This window comes from Chiloscyllium plagiosum, unplaced genomic scaffold (assembly GCF_037043375.1).
Source record: "Chiloscyllium plagiosum isolate Xiang-an unplaced genomic scaffold, Cpla_swu_hap1 HiC_scaffold_47, whole genome shotgun sequence".
Classification (NCBI taxonomy): Eukaryota; Metazoa; Chordata; class Chondrichthyes; order Orectolobiformes; family Hemiscylliidae; genus Chiloscyllium; species Chiloscyllium plagiosum.
Window position 1 is genome coordinate 332,473 of NW_028270185.1, and position 18,751 is coordinate 351,223.

General features: G+C 61.1%; 1 protein-coding gene across 5 annotated transcripts in view; it reads right to left on the bottom strand.

The window, feature by feature from the left end:
- The window catches only part of LOC122544774 (latent-transforming growth factor beta-binding protein 4-like), a 257,894-nt gene that overhangs the window by 104,703 nt on the left and 134,440 nt on the right, over positions 1 to 18,751 (bottom strand). The gene's annotated exons all lie outside the window — the stretch shown is intronic.

Consider the following 18,751-nt stretch of genomic DNA (forward strand, 5'->3'; position numbering starts at 1 on the left):
GTACATACTGTGTACAGGGACCCCCCACACCACCTACACCGTGTACAGGGTCCCCCCACACTGTATACACCATGTACAGGGAACCCCCACACTGTATACACTGTGTACAGGGAACCCCCACACTGTATACACCGCGAACAGGGACCCCCCACACTGTATACACCGTGTACAGGGTGCCCCCTAACTGTATACACCGTATACACGGAGCCCCCACATTGTATACACCGTGGAGAAGGAGCCCCTACACTGTACACACAATGTACAGGGAGCCCTCACACTATATACACTGTGTACAGAAACACCCCCACACTGTATACACCATGGACAGGGACACCTCACACATTATACACCATGTACAAAGAGCACCTCACACTGTATACACCGTGTACACGGAGCTCTCACACTGTATACACCAGGTACAGAGAGCCCTTACACTGTATACACCGTGTACATGGACCCCCACACTGTATACACCATGTACAGGGAGCCCCAACACCGTATACACGGAGCCCCCCACAATGTATACACCATATACCGTGTACATGGTGTATACAGTGTGGGGGCACCCTAACTGTATACACCGTGTACAAGGAGCCCCCACACTGTATACATCGTGTACAGGGACCCCTCACACTGTATACACCGTGTACAGGGACCCCCCCCAACACTGTATACGCCATGTACAGGGACACCCCACATTGTATACACCATGTACACGGAGCCACCACACTGTATACACCGTGTACAGGGACCCCCACCCCCCCAACTGTATACACCATGGACAAGGACCCCCCACACTGTATTCACCATGTACAGGGACCCCCCAAACTGTATACACCATGTACAGGGAGCCCCCACACTGTATACACCGTGTACAGGGAGCGCCCACACTGTATACACCGTGTACAGGGAGTCCCCACACTGTATACACTGTGTACAGGGAGTCCCCACACTGTATACACTGTGTACAGGGAGTCCCCACACTCTATTACACCATGTACAGGGAGCCCTCACACTGTATACACTGTGTACAGGGAACCCCCCCCAACACTGTATACACCATGTACAGGGACACCCCACATTGTATACACCATGTACACGGAGCCACCACACTGTATACACCGTGTACAGGGACCCCCACCCCCCCAACTGTATACACCATGGACAAGGACCCCCCACACTGTATTCACCATGTACAGGGACCCCCCACACTGTATACACCGTGTACAGGGACCCCCCACACTGTATACACTGTGTACAGGGACCCCTCACACTGTATACACCGTGTACAGGGACCCCCCCCAACACTGTATACACCATGTACAGGGACCCCCCACACTGTATACACCGTGTACAGGGACCCCCCACACTGTATACACTGTGTACAAAGAGCCCCCCCACTATATGCACCTGTACAGGGAACTCCCACACTGCATACGCTGTGTACAGGGAGCCCCCTAACTGTATACACTGTGTACAGAGAGCCCCCACACTGTATACACCATGTACAAGGAGGACCCACACTGTACACATCGTGTATAGGGACCCCCCACACTGTATACACTGTGTACAGGGAACCCCCACACTGTATACACTGTGTACAGGGACCCCCCACACTGTATACACAATGTACAGGGAACCCCCACACTGTATACACTGTGTACAGGGAAACCCCACACTGTATACACTGTGTACAGGGACCCCCCACACTGTATGCACCATGTACAAGGAGCTCCCACACTGTATACACTGTATACAGTGTGGAGGGCTCCCTGTACACGGTGCATACAGTGTAAGGCTTCCTGTACCTGGTGTATACAGTGTGAGAGCTCCCTGTACACGGTGTATACAGTGTGGGGCCTCCGTGTACATGGTGTATACAATGTGGCGTGTCCCTGTACATGGTGTATACAGTGTGTGTGTGTGGGGGGGGGGGGGGGGGGGGGGTCCCTGTATACGTTGTATACAGTGTGGGGTGTCCCTGTACATGGTGTATACAGTATGGGGGGGTCCCTGTGCACGGTGTATGCAGTGTGGGTGCTCCCTGTACACGGTGTATACAGTGTGGTGGGCTTCCTGTACACAGTGTATACAGTGTGGGGGCTCCTTGTATATGGTGTATACAGGCACTCTCCATACTGTATACACTGTGTACAGGAACCCCCACACTGTATACACCGTGTACAGAGACACCCCACATTGTATGGACCGTGTACACGGAGCCCCCACACTGTAAACACTATGTAAAGGGAACCCCCACACTGTATACACTGTGTACAGAGAGACCCCACACTGTATACACCGTGTACAGGGACCCCCCACACTGTATACACTGTGTACAGGGTGCCCCCTAACTGTATACACTGTGTACAGAGAGCCCCCACACTGTATACACCATGTACAAGGAGGACCCACACTGTACACATCGTGTATAGGGACCCCCCACACTGTATACACCATATGCAAGGAGCCCCCACACTGTATACACTATGTACAAGGAGCTCCCACACTGTATACACTGTGTACTGGGACCCCCCACACTGTACATACTGTGTACAGGGACCCCCCACACCACCTACACCGTGTACAGGGTCCCCCCACACTGTATACACCATGTACAGGGAACCCCCACACTGTATACACTGTGTACAGGGAACCCCCACACTGTATACACCGCGAACAGGGACCCCCCACACTGTATACACCGTGTACAGGGTGCCCCCTAACTGTATACACCGTATACACGGAGCCCCCACATTGTATACACCGTGGAGAAGGAGCCCCTACACTGTACACACAATGTACAGGGAGCCCTCACACTATATACACTGTGTACAGAAACACCCCCACACTGTATACACCATGGACAGGGACACCTCACACATTATACACCATGTACAAAGAGCACCTCACACTGTATACACCGTGTACACGGAGCTCTCACACTGTATACACCAGGTACAGAGAGCCCTTACACTGTATACACCGTGTACATGGACCCCCACACTGTATACACCATGTACAGGGAGCCCCAACACCGTATACACGGAGCCCCCCACAATGTATACACCATATACCGTGTACATGGTGTATACAGTGTGGGGGCACCCTAACTGTATACACCGTGTACAAGGAGCCCCCACACTGTATACATCGTGTACAGGGACCCCTCACACTGTATACACCGTGTACAGGGACCCCCCCCAACACTGTATACACCATGTACAGGGACACCCCACATTGTATACACCATGTACACGGAGCCAACACACTGTATACACCGTGTACAGGGACCCCCACCCCCCCAACTGTATACACCATGGACAAGGACCCCCCACACTGTATTCACCATGTACAGGGACCCCCCAAACTGTATACACCATGTACAGGGAGCCCCCACACTGTATACACCGTGTACAGGGAGTGCCCACACTGTATACACCGTGTACAGGGAGTCCCCACACTGTATACACTGTGTACAGGGAGTCCCCACACTCTATTACACCATGTACAGGGAGCCCTCACACTGTATACACTGTGTACAGGGAGCCCCCACACTGTATGCACCGTGTACAGGGAGCCCCCACACTGTATACACCAGGTACAGGGACACCTCCACACTGTATACACCATGTACAAGGAGCCCCCACACTGTATACACCGTGTACAGGGACCCCCCACACTGTATACACTGTGTACAAAGAGCCCCCCCACTATATGCACCTGGTACAAGGTGTTCCCACACTGTATACACCGTGTACAGGGTGCCCCCCATACTGTATACACATGTACAGGGAGCCCCCACACTGTATACACCGTGTACAGGGAGCGCCCACACTGTATACACCATGTACAGGGAGTCCCCACACTGTATACAGGGAGTCCCCACACTCTATTACACCATATACAAGGAGCCCCCACACTCTATACACTGTGTACAGGGACCCCTCACATTGTTTACACCATGTACATGGACCCCACACTGTATACACCATGTACATGGACCCCACACACTGTATGCACCGTGTACAGCACCCCTCCCCCCCACACTGTGTACACCGTGTACAAGGAGCCCCCACACTGCAAAGAATGCAGCAACATTGCGAGATTGACAGAGTACCCAGATGAAACTGTAACTGATTTGCCTGTCAGATTGTGGAAACCGAGGTATCCTCATCAAGGCATGGGGAGTCAGTGGGTGGGGACTGAGTAGGGCAGGGACTAAGTGGGCGAGGACTGAGTGGGTGGGGACTGAGTGGGTGGGGACTGAGTGGGTGGGGACTGAGTAGGGCAGGGACTAAGTGGGCGAGGACTGAGTGGGTGGGGACTGAGTAGGTGGGGACTGAGTGGGGCAGGGACTGAGGGGGCAGAGACTGAGTGGGGCAGGAACTGAGTGGGTGAGGATTGAGTGAGTGAGGACTGAGTGGGTGGGGACTGAGGGGGCGAGGATTGAGTGGACGGGTTCTGAGTGGGTGGGGACTGAGTGGGCGGGTTCTAAGTGGGTGGGGTCTGAGTGGGGCAGGGACTGAGTGGGGCAGGGTCTGAGTGGGGCAGGGTCTGAGTGGGCGGGGACTGACTGTGTGGGGACTGAGTGGGTGGGGACTTAGTGGTCGGTTATTGAGTGGGTGGGAAGACAGTGCATGGGAAGTGTGCGTGGAGAGAGACCGTGCGGGGAGAGAGGGTGCTGGTATCCAGTGCGCACAGACTGAATGCACGGGTAGTGTGTGCACAGGGACTGCGATGGGCATGAGTGCATGGGGAATGAGTGCACGGGGAGTGTACGCAGAGAGGCATGGGGAGTGAGTGCGTGGGGAGTGTACACAGGGACTGCGTGGGGCGTGTGTGCGCGGGGAGAGTACACAGGGACTGCATGGGGAGTGAGTGCGAGGGGAGTGAGTGCACGGGGAGTGTACACAGGGACTGCATGGGGAGGGAGTGCGCGGGGAGTGTACGCAGGGAGGGCATGGGGAGTGAGTGCGTGGGGAGTGTACACAGGGACTGCGTGGGGCGTGTGTGCGCAGGGAGAGTACACAGGGACTGCATGGGGAGTGAGTGCGAGGGGAGTGTACACAGGGACTGCGTGGGGCGTGAGTGCATGGGGAGTGTACACAGGGACTGCGTGGGGAGTGAGTGCGTGGGGAGTATATACAGGGATTGCGTGGGGCATGAGTGCGTGGGGAGCGTACACAGGGACTGGGTGGGGAGTGAGTGCGCAAGGAGTGTACACAGGGGCTGCGTGGGGCGTGAGCGTGGGGAGTGTACACAGGGACTGCGTGGGGCGTGAGTGCGTGGGGAGTGTACACAGGGACTGCGTGGGGCGTGAGTGCGTGGGGAGTGTACACAGGGACTGCGTGGGGAGTGAGTGCGCGTGGAGTGTACACAGGGACTGGGTGGGGAGTGAGTGCGCGGGGAGTGAACACAGGGACTGCATGGGCCGTGAGTGCGCGGGGAGTGCACACAGGGACTGCGTGGGGAGTGAGTGCATGGGGAGTGTACACAGGGAGGGCGCGAATGCGCTGGGAGAGTACACAAGGACTGCATGGGGAGTGAGTGCGAGGGGAGTGTACACAGGGATTGCATGGGGAGTGAGTGCGCGGGGAATGTACACAGGGCCTGCGTGGGGAGTGAGTGCGCGGGGAATGTACAGAGGGACTGCGTGGGGCATGAGTGCGTGGGGAGCATACACAGGGACTGCGTGGGGAGTGAGTGCGTGAGGAGTGTACACAGGGACTGCGTGAGGCGTGAGCGTGGGGAGTGTACACAGGGACTGCGTGGGGTGTGAGTGCGTGGGGAGTGTACACAGGGACTGCGTAGGGAGTGAGCGCGCGTGGAGAGTACACAGGGACTGTGTGGGGAGTGAGTGCGTGGGGAGTGTACACATGGACTGCGTGGGGAGTGAGTGCGCGGGGAGTGTACACAGGGACTGCGTGGGGAGTGAGTGCGCGGGGAGTGTACACAGGGACTGCGTTGGGAGTGAGTGCACGGGGAGTGTACTCAGGGACTGCGTGGGGAGTGAGTGCGCGGGGAGTGAGTACGCAGGGACTGCGTAGGGAGTGAGTGCGTGGGGAGTGTACACAGGGACTGCATGGGGAGTGAGTGCACGGGGAGTGTACACAGGGACTGCGTGGGGAGTGAGTGCGTGGGGAGTATACACAGGGACTGCATGGGGAGTGAGTGCACGGGGAATGTACACAGGGACGCGTGGGGAGTGAGTGCACGGGGAGTGTACACAGGGACTGTGTGGGGAGTGAGTGCGTGGGGTGTGAGTACACAGGGACTGCGTGAGGAGTGAGTGCACAGGGTGTGAGTACTCAGGGACAGCGTGGGGAGTGAGTGCGCGGGGAGTGAGTACACAGGGAATGCGTGGGGAGGGAGTGCACAGGGAGTGTACACAGGGACTGCGTGGGGAGTGAGTGTGCGGGGAGTGAGTACACAGGGACTGCGTGGGGAGTGAGTGCGCGGGGAGTGAGTACACAGGGACTGCGTGGGGAGTGAGTACACAGGGACTGCGTGGGGAGTGAGTGCGCAGGGACTGCGTGGGGAGTGAGTGTGCGGGGAGTGAGTACACAGGGACTGCGTGGGGAGTGACTGTGCGGGGAGTGAGTACACAGGGACTGCGTGGGGAGTGAGTGCGCAGGGAGTGTACACAGGGACTGCGTGGGCAGTGAGTGCGCGGGGAGTGTACACAGGGACTGCGTGGGGCATGAGTGCGTGGGGAGCATACACAGGGACTGCGTGGGGAGTGAGTGCGCGAGGAGTGTACACAAGGACTGCGTGGGGCGTGAGCGTGGGGAGTGTACACAGGGACTGCGTGGGGCGTGAGTGCGTGGGGAGAGTACACAGGGACTGCGTGGGGAGTGAGTGCGCGTGGAGTGTACACAGGGACTGCGTGGGGAGTGAGTGCGTGGGGAGTGTACACAGGAACTGCGTTGGGAGTGAGTGCACGGGGAGTGTACACAGGGACTGCGTGGGGAGTGAGTGCGCGGGGAGTGAGTATGCAGGGACTGCGTGGGGAGTGAGTGCGTGGGGAGTGTACACAGGGACTGCGTTGGGAGTGAGTGCACGGGGAGTGTACACAGGGACTGCGTGGGGAGTGAGTGCGCGGGGAGTGAGTATGCAGGGACTGCGTGGGGAGTGAGTGCGTGGGGAGTGTACACAGGGACTGCGTGGGGCATGAGTGCGTGGGGAGCATACACAGGGACTGCGTGAGGAGTGAGTGCGCGAGGAGTGTACACAGGGACTGCGTGGGGAGTGTACACAGGGACTGCGTGGGGAGTGAGTGCGTGGGGAGTGTACACAGGGACTGCGTTGGGAGTGAGTGCACGGGGAGTGTACACAGGGACTGCGTGGGGAGTGAGTGCGCGGGGAGTGTACACAGGGACTGCGTTGGGAGTGAGTGCACGGGGAGTGTACTCAGGGACTGCGTGGGGAGTGAGTGCGCGGGGAGTGAGTACGCAGGGACTGCGTAGGGAGTGAGTGCGTGGGGAGTGTACACAGGGACTGCATGGGGAGTGAGTGCACGGGGAGTGTACACAGGGACTGCGTGGGGAGTGAGTGCGTGGGGAGTATACACAGGGACTGCATGGGGAGTGAGTGCACGGGGAATGTACACAGGGACGCGTGGGGAGTGAGTGCACGGGGAGTGTACACAGGGATGTGTGGGGAGTGAGTGCGTGGGGTGTGAGTACACAGGGACTGCGTGAGGAGTGAGTGCACAGGGTGTGAGTACTCAGGGACTGCGTGGGGAGTGAGTGCGCGGGGAGTGAGTACACAGGGACTGCGTGGGGAGTAGGTGCACAGGGAGTGTACACAGGGACTGCGTGGGGAGTGAGTGTGCGGGGAGTGAGTACACAGGGACTGCGTGGGGAGTGAGTGCGCGGGGAGTGAGTACACAGGGACTGCGTGGGGAGTGAGTGCGCAGGGACTGCGTGGGGAGTGAGTGTGCAGGGAGTGAGTACACAGGGACTGCGTGGGGAGTGACTGTGCGGGGAGTGAGTACACAGGGACTGCGTGGGGAGTGAGTGCGCAGGGAGTGTACACAAGGACTGCGTGGGCAGTGAGTGCGCGGGGAGTGTACACAGGGACTGCGTGGGGCATGAGTGCGTGGGGAGCATACACAGGGACTGCGTGGGGAGTGAGTGCGCGAGGAGTGTACACAAGGACTGCGTGGGGCGTGAGCGTGGGGAGTGTACACAGGGACTGCGTGGGGCGTGAGTGCGTGGGGAGAGTACACAGGGACTGCGTGGGGAGTGAGTGCGCGTGGAGTGTACACAGGGACTGCGTGGGGAGTGAGTGCGTGGGGAGTGTACACAGGAACTGCGTTGGGAGTGAGTGCACGGGGAGTGTACACAGGGACTGCGTGGGGAGTGAGTGCGCGGGGAGTGAGTATGCAGGGACTGCGTGGGGAGTGAGTGCGTGGGGAGTGTACACAGGGACTGCGTTGGGAGTGAGTGCACGGGGAGTGTACACAGGGACTGCGTGGGGAGTGAGTGCGCGGGGAGTGAGTATGCAGGGACTGCGTGGGGAGTGAGTGCGTGGGGAGTGTACACAGGGACTGCGTGGGGCGTGAGTGCGTGGGGAGAGTACACAGGGACTGCGTGGGGAGTGAGTGCGCGTGGAGTGTACACAGGGACTGCGTGGGGAGTGAGTGCGTGGGGAGTGTACACAGGGACTGCGTGGGGAGTGAGTGTGTGGGGAGTGTACACAGGGACTGCGTTGGGAGTGAGTGCACAGGGTGTGAGTACTCAGGGACTGCGTGGGGAGTGAGTGCGCGGGGAGTGAGTATGCAGGGACTGCGTGGGGAGTGAGTGCGTGGGGAGTGTACACAGGGACTGCGTGGGGCATGAGTGCGTGGGGAGCATACACAGGGACTGCGTGGGGAGTGAGTGCGCGAGGAGTGTACACAGGGACTGCGTGGGGCGTGAGCGTGGGGAGTGTACACAGGGACTGCGTGGGGCGTGAGTGCGTGGGGTGAGTACACAGGGACTGCGTGGGGAGTGAGTGCGCGTGGAGTGTACACAGGGACTGCGTGGGGAGTGAGTGCGTGGGGAGTGTACACAGGGACTGCGTGGGGAGTGAGTGCGTGGGGAGTGTACACAGGGACTGCGTTGGGAGTGAGTGCACGGGGAGTGTACACAGGGACTGCGTGGGGAGTGAGTGCGCGGGGAGTGAGTATGCAGGGACTGCGTGGGGAGTGAGTGCGTGGGGAGTGTACACAGGGACTGCATGGGGAGTGAGTGCGCGGGGAGTGTACACAGGGATTGCGTGGGGAGTGAGTGCGCGGGGAGTGTGCTCAGGGACTGCATGGGGAGTGAGTGCGTGGGGAGTGTACACAGGGACTGCATGGGGAGTGAGAGCGCGGGGAGTGTACACAGGGACTGCGTGGGGAGTGTACACAGGGACTGTGTGGGGAGTGAGTGCGCGGCGTGTGAGTACACAGGGACTGCGTGAGGAGTGAGTGCACGGGGTGTGTACTCAGGGACTGCATGGGGCGTGAGTGCGTGGGGAGTGTACACAGAGACTGCTTGGGGAGTGAGTGTGCAGGGAGTGAGTACACAGGGACTGCGTGGGGAGTGAGTGCGCGGGAAGTGAGTACACAGGGACTGCGTGGGGAGTGGGAGCGTGGGGAGTGTACACAGGGACTGCGTGGGTAGTGTACACAGGGACTGCGTGGGGCTTGAGTGCGTGGGGAGTGTACACAGGGTCTGCTTGGGGAGTAAGTGCGCGGGGAGTGTACACAGGGACTGCTTGGGGAGTAAGTGCGCGGGGAGTGTACACAGGGACTGCGTGGGGAGTGAGTGCGCGGGGAGTGAGTATGCAGGGACTGCGTGGGGAGTGAGTGCGTGGGGAGTGAACACAGGGACTGCATGGGGAGTGAGTGCATGGGGAGTGAACACAGGGACTGCATGGGGAGTGAGTGCGTGGGGAGTGTACACAGGGACTGCGTGGGGAGTGAGTGCGCAGGGAGTGAGTACTCAGGGACTGCATGAGGAGTGAGTGCGTGGGGAGTGTACACAGGGACTGCGTGGGGAGTGAGTGCGCGGGGAGTGTACACAGGGACTGCGTGGGGAGTGAGTGTGCGGGGAGTGTACACAGGGCCTGCGTGGGGAGTGAGTGCGCGGGGAGTGAGTACACAGGGACTGCGTGGGGAGTGAGTGCGCGGGGAATGAGTACACAGGGACTGCGTGGGGCGTGAGTGCGCGGGAAGTGTACACAGGGACTGTATGGGGAGTGAGTGCGCGGGGAGCTTACATAGGGACTGCGTGGGGAGTGAGTGCACGAGCAGTGTACACAGGGACTGCATGGGCGTGAGTGCATGGGGAGTGTACACAGGGAGTGCGTGGGGAGTGAGTGCGTGGGGAGTGTACACAGGGACTGTGTGGGGAGTGAGTGCAAGGGGAGTGTACACAAGGACTGCCTGGGGAGTGAGTGCGCGGGGATTGAGCACACAGGGACTGCATGGGTAGTGAGTGCGACGGGAGTGTACACAGGGACTGCGTGGGGTGTGAGTGCATGAGGAGTGTACACAGGGACTGCGTGGGGCGTGAGCGTGGGGAGTGTACACAGGGACTGCGTGGGGAGTGAGTGCGCGTGGAGTGTACACAGGGACTGCGTGGGGAGTGAGTGCGCGGGGAGTGTACACAGGGACTACATGGGCCGTGAGTGCGCGGGGAGTGCACACAGGGACTGCGTGGGGAGTGAGTGCGCGGGGAGTGTACACAGGGACTGCATGGGGAGTGAGTGCACGGGGAATGTACACAGGGACGCGTGGGGAGTGAGTGCACGGGGTGTGAGTACACAGGGACTGCGTGAGGAGTGAGTGCACAGGGTGTGAGTACTCAGGGACTGCGTGGGGAGTGAGTGCGCGGGGAGTGAGTACACAGGGACTGCGTGAGGAGTAGGTGCACAGGGAGTGTACACAGGGACTGCGTGGGGAGTGAGTGTGCGGGGAGTGAGTACACAGGGACTGCGTGGGGAGTGAGTGCGCGGGGAGTGAGTACACAGGGACTGCGTGGGGAGTGAGTGCGCAGGGACTGCGTGGGGAGTGAGTGTGCGGGGAGTGAGTACACAGGGACTGCGTGGGGAGTGACTGTGCGGGGAGTGAGTACACAGGGACTGCGTGGGGAGTGAGTGCGCAGGGAGTGTACACAAGGACTGCGTGGGCAGTGAGTGCGCGGGGAGTGTACACAGGGACTGCGTGGGGCATGAGTGCGTGGGGAGCATACACAGGGACTGCGTGGGGAGTGAGTGCGCGAGGAGTGTACACAAGGACTGCGTGGGGCGTGAGCGTGGGGAGTGTACACAGGGACTGCGTGGGGCGTGAGTGCGTGGGGAGAGTACACAGGGACTGCGTGGGGAGTGAGTGCGCGTGGAGTGTACACAGGGACTGCGTGGGGAGTGAGTGCGTGGGGAGTGTACACAGGGACTGCGTGGGGAGTGAGTGTGTGGGGAGTGTACACAGGGACTGCGTTGGGAGTGAGTGCACGGGGAGTGTACACAGGGACCGCGTGGGGAGTGAGTGCGCGGGGAGTGAGTATGCAGGGACTGCGTGGGGAGTGAGTGCGTGGGGAGTGTACACAGGGACTGCGTGGGGCATGAGTGCGTGGGGAGCATACACAGGGACTGCGTGGGGAGTGAGTGCGCGAGGAGTGTACACAGGGACTGCGTGGGGCGTGAGCGTGGGGAGTGTACACAGGGACTGCGTGGGGCGTGAGTGCGTGGGGTGAGTACACAGGGACTGCGTGGGGAGTGAGTGCGCGTGGAGTGTACACAGGGACTGCGTGGGGAGTGAGTGCTTGGGGAGTGTACACAGGGACTGCGTGGGGAGTGAGTGCGTGGGGAGTGTACACAGGGACTGCTTTGGGAGTGAGTGCACGGGGAGTGTACACAGGGACTGCGTGGGGAGTGAGTGCGCGGGGAGTGAGTATGCAGGGACTGCGTGGGGAGTGAGTGCGTGGGGAGTGTACACAGGGACTGCATGGGGAGTGAGTGCGCGGGGAGTGTACACAGGGATTGCGTGGGGAGTGAGTGCGCGGGGAGTGTGCTCAGGGACTGCATGGGGAGTGAGTGCGTGGGGAGTGTACACAGGGACTGCATGGGGAGTGAGAGCGCGGGGAGTGTACACAGGGACTGCGTGGGGAGTGTACACAGGGACTGTGTGGGGAGTGAGTGCGCGGCGTGTGAGTACACAGGGACTGCGTGAGGAGTGAGTGCACGGGGTGTGTACTCAGGGACTGCATGGGGCGTGAGTGCGTGGGGAGTGTACACAGAGACTGCTTGGGGAGTGAGTGTGCAGGGAGTGAGTACACAGGGACTGCGTGGGGAGTGAGTGCGCGGGAAGTGAGTACACAGGGACTGCGTGGGGAGTGGGAGCGTGGGGAGTGTACACAGGGACTGCGTGGGTAGTGTACACAGGGACTGCGTGGGGCTTGAGTGCGTGGGGAGTGTACACAGGGTCTGCTTGGGGAGTAAGTGCGCGGGGAGTGTACACAGGGACTGCTTGGAGAGTAAGTGCGCGGGGAGTGTACACAGGGACTGCGTGGGGAGTGAGTGCGCGGGGAGTGAGTATGCAGGGACTGCGTGGGGAGTGAGTGCGTGGGGAGTGAACACAGGGACTGCATGGGGAGTGAGTGCATGGGGAGTGAACACAGGGACTGCATGGGGAGTGAGTGCGTGGGGAGTGTACACAGGGACTGCGTGGGGAGTGAGTGCGCAGGGAGTGAGTATTCAGGGACTGCATGAGGAGTGAGTGCGTGGGGAGTGTACACAGGGACTGCGTGGGGAGTGAGTGCGCGGGGAGTGTACACAGGGACTGCGTGGGGAGTGAGTGTGCGGGGAGTGTACACAGGGCCTGCGTGGGGAGTGAGTGCGCGGGGAATGAGTACACAGGGACTGCGTGGGGCGTGAGTGCGCGGGAAGTGTACACAGGGACTGTATGGGGAGTGAGTGCGCGGGGAGCTTACAAAGGGACTGCGTGGGGAGTGAGTGCACGAGCAGTGTACACAGGGACTGCATGGGCGTGAGTGCATGGGGAGTGTACACAGGGAGTGCGTGGGGAGTGAGTGCGTGGGGAGTGTACACAGGGACTGTGTGGGGAGTGAGTGCAAGGGGAGTGTACACAAGGACTGCCTGGGGAGTGAGTGCGCGGGGATTGAGCACACAGGGACTGCATGGGTAGTGAGTGCGACGGGAGTGTACACAGGGACTGCGTGGGGTGTGAGTGCATGAGGAGTGTACACAGGGACTGCGTGGGGCGTGAGCGTGGGGAGTGTACACAGGGACTGCGTGGGGAGTGAGTGCGCGTGGAGTGTACACAGGGACTGCGTGGGGAGTGAGTGCGCGGGGAGTGTACACAGGGACTACATGGGCCGTGAGTGCGCGGGGAGTGCACACAGGGACTGCGTGGGGAGTGAGTGCGCGGGGAGTGTACACAGGGACTGCATTAGGAGTGAGTGCACGGGGAGTGTACACAAGGACTGCGTGGGGAGTGAGTGCGCGGGGAGTGAGTACGCAGGGACTGCGTGGGGAGTGAGTGCGTGGGGAGTGTACACAGGGACTGCATGGGGAGTGAGTGCACAGGGTGTGAGTACTCAGGGACTGCGTGGGGAGTGAGTGCGCGGGGAGTGAGTACAAAGGGACTGCGTGGGGAGTGAGTGCGCGAGGAGTGCACACAGGGACTGCGTGGTGAGTGAGTGCGCGGGGAGTGTACACAGGGACTGCGTTGGGAGTGAGTGCGCGAGGAGTGTACACAGAGACTGCGTGGGGCGTGAGCGTGGGGAGTGTACACAGGGACTGCGTGGGGCGTGAGTGCGTGGGGAGAGTACACAGGGACTGCGTGGGGAGTGAGTGCGTGTGGAGTGTACACAGGGACTGCGTGGGGAGTGAGTGCGTGGGGAGTGTACACAGGGACTGCGTGGGGAGTGAGTGCGTGGGGAGTGTACACAGGGACTGCGTTGGGAGTGAGTGCACGGGGAGTGTACACAGGGACTGCGTGGGGAGTGAGTGCGCGGGGAGTGAGTATGCAGGGACTGCGTGGGGAGTGAGTGCGTGGGGAGTGTACACAGGGACTGCGTGGGGCATGAGTGCGTGGGGAGCATACACAGGGACTGCGTGGGGAGTGAGTGCGCGAGGAGTGTACACAAGGACTGCGTGGGGCGTGAGCGTGGGGAGTGTACACAGGGACTGCGTGGGGCGTGAGTGCGTGGGGAGAGTACACAGGGACTGCGTGGGGAGTGAGTGCGCGTGGAGTGTACACAGGGACTGCGTGGGGAGTGAGTGCGTGGGGAGTGTACACAGGGACTGCGTGGGGAGTGAGTGTGTGGGGAGTGTACACAGGGACTGCGTTGGGAGTGAGTGCACGGGGAGTGTACACAGGGACCGCGTGGGGAGTGAGTGCGCGGGGAGTGAGTATGCAGGGACTGCGTGGGGAGTGAGTGCGTGGGGAGTGTACACAGGGACTGCGTGGGGCATGAGTGCGTGGGGAGCATACACAGGGACTGCGTGGGGAGTGAGTGCGCGAGGAGTGTACACAGGGACTGCGTGGGGCGTGAGCGTGGGGAGTGTACACAGGGACTGCGTGGGGCGTGAGTGCGTGGGGTGAGTACACAGGGACTGCGTGGGGAGTGAGTGCGCGTGGAGTGTACACAGGGACTGCGTGGGGAGTGAGTGCTTGGGGAGTGTACACAGGGACTGCGTGGGGAGTGAGTGCGTGGGGAGTGTACACAGGGACTGCTTTGGGAGTGAGTGCACGGGGAGTGTACACAGGGACTGCGTGGGGAGTGAGTGCGCGGGGAGTGAGTATGCAGGGACTGCGTGGGGAGTGAGTGCGTGGGGAGTGTACACAGGGACTGCATGGGGAGTGAGTGCGCGGGGAGTGTACACAGGGATTGCGTGGGGAGTGAGTGCGCGGGGAGTGTGCTCAGGGACTGCATGGGGTGTGAGTGCGTGGGGAGTGTACACAGGGACTGCATGGGGAGTGAGAGCGCGGGGAGTGTACACAGGGACTGCGTGGGGAGTGTACACAGGGACTGTGTGGGGAGTGAGTGCGCGGCGTGTGAGTACACAGGGACTGCGTGAGGAGTGAGTGCACGGGGTGTGTACTCAGGGACTGCATGGGGCGTGAGTGCGTGGGGAGTGTACACAGAGACTGCTTGGGGAGTGAGTGTGCAGGGAGTGAGTACACAGGGACTGCGTGGGGAGTGAGTGCGCGGGAAGTGAGTACACAGGGACTGCGTGGGGAGTGGGAGCGTGGGGAGTGTACACAGGGACTGCGTGGGTAGTGTACACAGGGACTGCGTGGGGCTTGAGTGCGTGGGGAGTGTACACAGGGTCTGCTTGGGGAGTAAGTGCGCGGGGAGTGTACACAGGGACTGCTTGGGGAGTAAGTGCGCGGGGAGTGTACACAGGGACTGCGTGGGGAGTGAGTGCGCGGGGAGTGAGTATGCAGGGACTGCGTGGGGAGTGAGTGCGTGGGGAGTGAACACAGGGACTGCATGGGGAGTGAGTGCATGGGGAGTGAACACAGGGACTGCATGGGGAGTGAGTGCGTGGGGAGTGTACACAGGGACTGCGTGGGGAGTGAGTGCGCAGGGAGTGAGTATTCAGGGACTGCATGAGGAGTGAGTGCGTGGGGAGTGTACACAGGGACTGCGTGGGGAGTGAGTGCGCGGGGAGTGTACACAGGGACTGCGTGGGGAGTGAGTGTGCGGGGAGTGTACACAGGGCCTGCGTGGGGAGTGAGTGCGCGGGGAATGAGTACACAGGGACTGCGTGGGGCGTGAGTGCGCGGGAAGTGTACACAGGGACTGTATGGGGAGTGAGTGCGCGGGGAGCTTACAAAGGGACTGCGTGGGGAGTGAGTGCACGAGCAGTGTACACAGGGACTGCATGGGCGTGAGTGCATGGGGAGTGTACACAGGGAGTGCGTGGGGAGTGAGTGCGTGGGGAGTGTACACAGGGACTGTGTGGGGAGTGAGTGCAAGGGGAGTGTACACAAGGACTGCCTGGGGAGTGAGTGCGCGGGGATTGAGCACACAGGGACTGCATGGGTAGTGAGTGCGACGGGAGTGTACACAGGGACTGCGTGGGGTGTGAGTGCATGAGGAGTGTACACAGGGACTGCGTGGGGCGTGAGCGTGGGGAGTGTACACAGGGACTGCGTGGGGAGTGAGTGCGCGTGGAGTGTACACAGGGACTGCGTGGGGAGTGAGTGCGCGGGGAGTGTACACAGGGACTACATGGGCCGTGAGTGCGCGGGGAGTGCACACAGGGACTGCGTGGGGAGTGAGTGCGCGGGGAGTGTACACAGGGACTGCATTAGGAGTGAGTGCACGGGGAGTGTACACAAGGACTGCGTGGGGAGTGAGTGCGCGGGGAGTGAGTACGCAGGGACTGCGTGGGGAGTGAGTGCGTGGGGAGTGTACACAGGGACTGCATGGGGAGTGAGTGCACAGGGTGTGAGTACTCAGGGACTGCGTGGGGAGTGAGTGCGCGGGGAGTGAGTACAAAGGGACTGCGTGGGGAGTGAGTGCGCGAGGAGTGCACACAGGGACTGCGTGGTGAGTGAGTGCGCGGGGAGTGTACACAGGGACTGCGTTGGGAGTGAGTGCGCGAGGAGTGTACACAGAGACTGCGTGGGGCGTGAGCGTGGGGAGTGTACACAGGGACTGCGTGGGGCGTGAGTGCGTGGGGAGAGTACACAGGGACTGCGTGGGGAGTGAGTGCGTGTGGAGTGTACACAGGGACTGCGTGGGGAGTGAGTGCGTGGGGAGTGTACACAGGGACTGCGTGGGGAGTGAGTGCGTGGGGAGTGTACACAGGGACTGCGTTGGGAGTGAGTGCACGGGGAGTGAGTATGCAGGGACTGCGTGGGGAGTGAGTGCGTGGGGAGTGTACACAGGGACTGCGTGGGGCATGAGTGCGTGGGGAGCATACACAGGGACTGCGTGGGGAGTGAGTGCGTGAGGAGTGTACACAGGGACTGCGTGGGGCGTGAGCGTGGGGAGTGTACACAGGGACTGCGTGGGGCGTGAGTGCGTGGGGAGAGTACACAGGGACTGCGTGGGGAGTGAGTGCGCGTGGAGTGTACACAGGGACTGTGTGGGGAGTGAGTGCGTGGGGACTGTACACAGGGACTGCGTGGGGAGTGAGTGCGTGGGGAGTGTACACAGGGACTGCGTTGGGAGTGAGTGCACGGGGAGTGTACACAGGGACTGCGTGGGGAGTGAGTGCGCGGGGAGTGTACACAGGGACTGCGTTGGGAGTGAGTGCACGGGGAGTGTACTCAGGGACTGCGTGGGGAGTGAGTGCGCGGGGAGTGAGTACGCAGGGACTACGTAGGGAGTGAGTGCGTGGGGAGTGTACACAGGGACTGCATGGGGAGTGAGTGCACGGGGAGTGTACACAGGGAATGCGTGGGGAATGAGTGCGCGGGGAGTGTGGTCAGGGACTGCGTGGGGAGTGAGTGCGTGGGGAGTGTACACAGAGACTGCTTGGGGAGTGAGTGTGCAGGGAGTGAGTACACAGGGACTGCGTGGGGAGTGAGTGCGCGGGAAGTGAGTACACAGGGACTGCGTGGGGAGTGGGAGCGTGGGGAGTGTACACAGGGACTGCGTGGGTAGTGTACACAGGGACTGCGTGGGGAGTGAGTGCGTGGGGAGTGTAAACAGGGACTGCTTGGGGAGTAAGTGCGCGGGGAGTGTACACAGGGACTGCTTGGGGAGTAAGTGCGCGGGGAGTGTACACAGGGACTGCGTGGGGAGTGAGTGCGCGGGGAGTGAGTATGCAGGGACTGTGTGGGGAGTGAGTGCGTGGGGAGTGAACACAGGGACTGCATGGGGAGTGAGTGCGTGGGGAGTGTACACAGGGACTGCGTGGGGAGTGAGTGCGCAGGGAGTGAGTACTCAGGGACTGCATGGGGAGTGAGTGCGTGGGGAGTGTACACAGGGACTGCGTGGGAAGTGAGTGCGCGGGGAGTGTACACAGGGACTGCGTGGGGAGTGTACACAGAGACTGCGTGGGGAGTGAGTGTGCGGGGAGTGTACACAGGGCCTGCGTGGGGAGTGAGTGCGCGGGGAGTGAGTACACAGGGACTGCGTGGGGAGTGAGTGCGCGGGGAATGAGTACACAGGGACTGTATGGGGAGTGAGTGCGCGGGGAGCTTACATAGGGACTGCGTGGGGGGTGAGTGCACGAGCAGTGTACACAGGGACTGCATGGGCGTGAGTGCATGGGGAGTGTACACAGGGAGTGCGTGGGGAGTGAGTGCGTGGGGAGTGTACACAGGGACTGTGTGGGGAGTGAGTGCAAGGGGAGTGTACACAAGGACTGCCTGGGGAGTGAGTGCGCGGGGATTGAGCACACAGGGACTGCATGGGGAGTGAGTGCGACGGGAGTGTACACAGGGACTGCGTGGGGCGTGAGTGCATGAGGAGTGTACACAGGGACTGCGTGGGGCGTGAGCGTGGGGAGTGTACACAGGGACTGCGTGGGGAGTGAGTGCGCGTGGAGTGTACACAGGGACTGCGTGGGGAGTGAGTGCGCGGGGAGTGTACACAGGGACTGCATGGGCCGTGAGTGCGCGGTGAGTGCACACAGGGACTGCGTGGGGAGTGAGTGCGCGGGGAGTGTACACAGGGACTGCATTGGGAGTGTGTGCACGGGGAGTGTACACAAGGACTGCGTGGGGAGTGAGTGCGCGGGGAGTGAGTACGCAGGGACTGCGTGGGGAGTGAGTGCGTGGGGAGTGTACACA